Below are 5235 nucleotides of genomic sequence, written 5' to 3' on the forward strand. Positions count from 1 at the left end.
GGGTTTTTTTTTTTTTTTTTTTGAGTTTTTTTTTCTCCTTTTTTTTTTTTTTTTTTTTTTTTTTTAGACATTAAGCACGCTTCTGCACTTTACCTCCATGGATGGGTCTGTGTGTGTGTGTGTGTGTGTGTGTGTGTGCGTGCGGGCAGCAGTGTGTACGTGAAGCCTCCTCCAGAGTGAGTCATGCATTGACGTGAACAGCCTCAGTCACTCACACGCCCGGCCCGAGCACATGGCTCTCAGACAACACACTCTCTGCCTTCACGTGCCGTCCTCCTCCTCCTCCTCTTCCTCCTCCCCCCCTCAGCCCCGTTCCTCTCCGTCTCCTCCATCACTTCTCCTCTTTTTCCCAGAATCCATCAATTTCCCCCTCAGTTTCCGCCTGCCGCTTCGCAGACAATAGCTAACGTTATCTCTCCACGTCGACTTCGGTACACAAGTCACATTTACATTTTGCAGCCATTTATGGTTTTGGTTTTGTTTTCGTTTGTGGGGAACCATCACTTGTATTTCACGTCTCTTTTCTGAATCCATGTACGCAGGAGACGCTTAAAAGCACAGCCTCAGGTGGTTTCTGAGCGACGCGAAAACAACTTTGGTAGCTCTTTTTTTTCCTGCTGAGAAACGCACACAAAAAGGCGCCTCTTCTGCGTGCTCTGCGGCTCAAACAAAGCCCAGTCAGGGTTTGCGTTTCTGTCATTTATTTGCACATAGCTGAGGCAGAAGGTCACCTCGCACCAAAAGTGTTTGAACCAACGCAGCTGCCCTTTTTTTTTTCTTTTTCAAACAGTTATTTCCAGCGTCACAATCCGGTCAATAAAACCTGATGCTCCAGGTTCAGTGACCCACATACTGAGGGAGAAATCCCAGCTTAACCCGCCTGCCTTTCTTGCTGAAGCTTCATGGAAATGCAGCCTGCGCGCGTTCATATGCGTGTGTGAGTGTGCGTGTGTGTTAAGTTTGGCACACTCTCTTTCCTGTTTGTCTGACTCCATGAACTCCACAGCTCCAGACACGTCTGTCGTGGCCAGACAAAATGTTTGCGGGGACTACAAGTCAGAGCCTGCTTAATAAAACTTTCTGCAAGACTTCGACTCGTCGCGCTCTGATCTCTGCAGTTTGACATTTGTCACTTTCTAATTTTTCCGGCAAACCTGCCGAATGGAAGCGGTCTCCAATGTTTCCTCAGCGGGCCAGCCCGGTGTGGAAAGCCTTTTCTGCAGCTTATGGTGGCGCACTGAAAGATGGCATGTAAGCAGTGAGACGGCAAACACAAACAACAGCTGATGTTGGGGTTCCAGCCCGAGAACCCCAGTCTGCCCGTTCCACCCTCCTTCGCCGCGGCAGGCCTGGGTCTGTGTCGGCTTGACGTAACGCCTCGGCCCGATCTGAGGAAAAGGTGTTACTGTAACACGTTGAGTCGTGGCTGCATGTGAGCAGGCTCTCACATGGGGCCCACGGTGCTCCCTCCCCTCCCCTCCAGGTGTTTGGATTAGAGGAGGAAGGTTTGAGTGGCGGGGAGGAGCGGGGAGGACCTTACTGTAAGCCGACTCCTGTTCTGTCACTGTGTGTACTTCAGCTACTTAATCACTTCTAGGAGTCTTTCTCAAGAGTCATTCTCAGTTCCTTGCTAAGCTAGTCATTGCCCTTCAACATTTACGTCACAACCTCTAAAAAAAATGAAACTGTCTTTTGATTTTTAAACCCTCTTTTAAAATCCAGTGCAACCTCATCCGGCTGTGAAACAGAACTGATCTCTGAAGGCTTCAGAGGTTTGTAAAGAAAAGACCATAGACACTGAAAGGCTCTGCCATCCAAAATCGGCTCTCGTTAGCTGCCTTTCCTTTAATCACACAATTGCATAAATAAATTTGCTCATTCTAAATGCAGCAAATAAGAAAAGATTCATATTTTTCAATAAAGGTCAGCCGTGTCGACATAGATGTATTTCACAAAGCGCTTTTTTCACATCTCACAAGTCCCATGATCAACAGACTGATGTTGCTACTGACGAAAACGATGAAGAAGACAACAGGAAGTGGTGGGAGGATGATGGTTTGCTTTTGTTCTTTTTCCAGACTTTTTTCCAGCCCACATGCAGCTGGGCTCCACCAGAGCTCTCATAGCATCGCACAGTTCATAAAAAGTTGTGTGTCATTCAAACATGTCGAATCCGCTGCTCTTCAGTAAAATCACCGACTACAATTTTCCCAAAACGCCTCGGCTTATCGCGCCAACGCCTCATAAGACTTCGACGTCTGCCTTGATTTTTTTTTAATGACTTATCGAGTGAACAAGCTTAGTCACGTGTGATTTTAATTTTTTAATTTCTTATCTAATGGAAACACAGCAATTGCGAAATTGTTTTTTTTTTTTTTTGCCACATTTGCAAAATATCATCAAAGATTTGAGCACATTTCACAGCTACTGACTTAGACCTGTGATTAAAATTGCGTCACTTTGGTAAATGGCCTGTACTTGCATAGTGCTCTGTCACATCCAAGGGAAACCCGAATCGCTTCACACTACAGTCAGTCATTTACCCATTCACACACATTCACACGCTGATGGTGGCAAGCTAATGGATAGGAAGCCACAGCTTCCTTGAGGCTGATCACCACCAGCAGGCAAAGGCGGGTGAAGTGTTGCGACAAAGACGATTCAAGACTAGAAACCCATTACGTCTCTGGAGGAACTTCAGAGATCTACAGAACATGAAGACGCAACAAACATGGAAGAAGATGCTCATGCTGCATAACATCGGCCTGCGCTAAAAATGACTCAAAGTCCAGACCTAAATCTAAGTGAGATTATGCGGTGATTCCTGAAAAGTGAAGTTTAACGATTGGATCATGAAGCAGCTTACGGTAACTGATCGTTCAAAGGTTTCCATTTGAAATGTCTTATCAGTGCAAACCCTCAGCTATTTGCTATGATGCATTTACAATGGGTGTTATGGTAAAACTGGTGTCATACGTGGGACTCATAAAAGTATCACAGAGGAGGAAAAGTTAATTTAGTTTTTTACGGTCATGTCTTACGGGTTTATGTCCAGTAGATTTTGAAAGCATCGTAGCCTAGCATGTTGTCTAATTTAGTTTATTACAGAATGGTATGTGGTCTTTAATGCCTATAATCATCTATTTCCAGAAGATAAAAAGGACAATTATCTGCAGGTCATCATACCATAAGGTTTTTTTTTTAACATGTTTTGTTCCTGTACACTGCAAAAACACAAAATTTTACCAAGTATTTTGGTCTAGATTCTAGTGGAAACGTTTTAGTAAACTTGAAATAAGACAAAACTAACTTCTAAGTTTCCTTTCAGCAAGATAAAGGAGGTTGTTTAGAGTTAATAATTTCTTCCATTGGCAGAAGTTTTCACGTATAACATGGGAACAATGTCTTAATACAAGTGAAATGATCTGCCAATAGAACAAGTACTTTTTAAAACCAATATTAAGGAATTATTGACTTTAAAGAAGCTCCTATATGTTACTGAAAAGTTATGTTTAAGTTAGCTTTGTCTTATTTCAAGTATTTTAAGATATTTGCACAAGAAACTAGACCAAAAATACTAACATTTTGTGTTTTTGCAGTGCAGTCCACAATTACTGATTGTTTTTCACTGTAATCATTTTGATCCTCATTTTTGACTTGGCAGGCAACAGTTTCAGCGAGAAAACATTACAGTTGGTTGCTGTGCAGGTTGATTAGACTGATTTTTTTTTTCCTTTTCTTTTCACCTGTGTGTCTGCAAGCTGAAAAGCAGAGAGTCATTATCTCAGTCCTCCCTGCCTGTTCACAATAGGCCAAAGCTTCTCCATTATGCTCAGGCATCTTCCCCGGACGCCCGAGTGTGGAATGTGATGTTGAAATTGACACGTCTCTGACATCTTCGGTATTATCAGCAGGCATGTGTAGGTGCTGTCTCTCGGCTGGTTCTGTGACGACGACTTCCTGTGGGACCAGCCTAGATTCTTCTGTATGTTACCAAACAGCAACGGTGGATGTTTCAAATAAACGTCAGGGTTTAATCTGCTCAGTCCCCGAGGCGATGGGTCAACAATCAGCTTTTCTTTGCTGCTTTATTTAGAGGAAGCCACATTTTCCCACTGGTGAAGTGCTAAACACACGTCCCTTTGGCTTCCATCTTCCATCTGTGAATGGTCATTTATTTGTAATGTTTTTACGATGCAGAGCACTTTGTGTTGCTTGAAAACGTGCTGTGCAAATCAACTTGATTGGTCGATTGGAAGCATTTAAACTCTTTGATTCTCATTCCTCTCTGAGCCTTTAGCGCTTCCTCAGAAGACGGCGTCAGAGCCCGTCCTAAACAGAGAATTTGACTGGGACACTTTCTGTTTCATGATTCTCTTCTAACACACTGCAAAGACACAAACTGCTACCGACTGTTTTTGGTCTAATTTCTAGTGCAAGTATCTTATCATGCGTGAAATAAGAATAAATGATATTACTTTCTTCCTTCCTTTGTTTCTTTCTTTCTTGAGAAAAAAATCTCTTGTTTATAAGTGGAAAAAAACCTTAAAACTAGCTCCTATATCTTGAAAAAAAGTTACTTTTGTGTTATTTTAAGTGCACTTGCTTGTTTTCACCAGAAACTGGACAAAAACTCTTTTAAGATTTATGTGATTTTGCAGTGCAACTTAAAACCCTGAAGAGTTGTTGACGAGGCTCACTTCATCCTTCCACAAACAAATCCTGAAACAGGAAGTCCTCCTCCCCCCCCTCCCCCCTCCTTCATGTCAGGTCCTCCTCAGCGGCCCGTTGCCGTGCCGTTGACCTCCTGTTTTGCATGGCTCCAGGTTCACGTCCACGCTTCGGGGTTGTTTATGTGTTTGCGTGGCTTTTGGTGGCTCAACGGCAGAGCAGGAACACAAATCTCACAAGTCGCTTGAACCGGGATGGCCGCTGCCAGATGGATGGGCTTGTTGACATTAATCCCCTGTATGAGGTAATGCAGTTAGCCGCTGTTTGTGCGCTCCTTCCCTGCCACTCCTGACTTACTGACTGACCTACTTAACCAGCAATTCACGTGGCATCAAAGCAAGCATTATTTTTTTCTCTCTGTCTCTCTTCCCAGAAGTTCAGTGGACTTAGCAGTAAAATAGTGTGTTGATGTGGGATAAACTGCTGCTGACACTAAAGATTTATATTGAGATAACAGCCTAAATCGATCATTAATAAATTCCAGGTTTATACTGGTACTTTTTT

Source organism: Poecilia latipinna, unplaced genomic scaffold (genome assembly GCF_001443285.1).
Source record: "Poecilia latipinna isolate Pla-1442-1.1 unplaced genomic scaffold, P_latipinna-1.0 Scaffold350, whole genome shotgun sequence".
Lineage (NCBI taxonomy): Eukaryota > Metazoa > Chordata > Actinopteri > Cyprinodontiformes > Poeciliidae > Poecilia > Poecilia latipinna.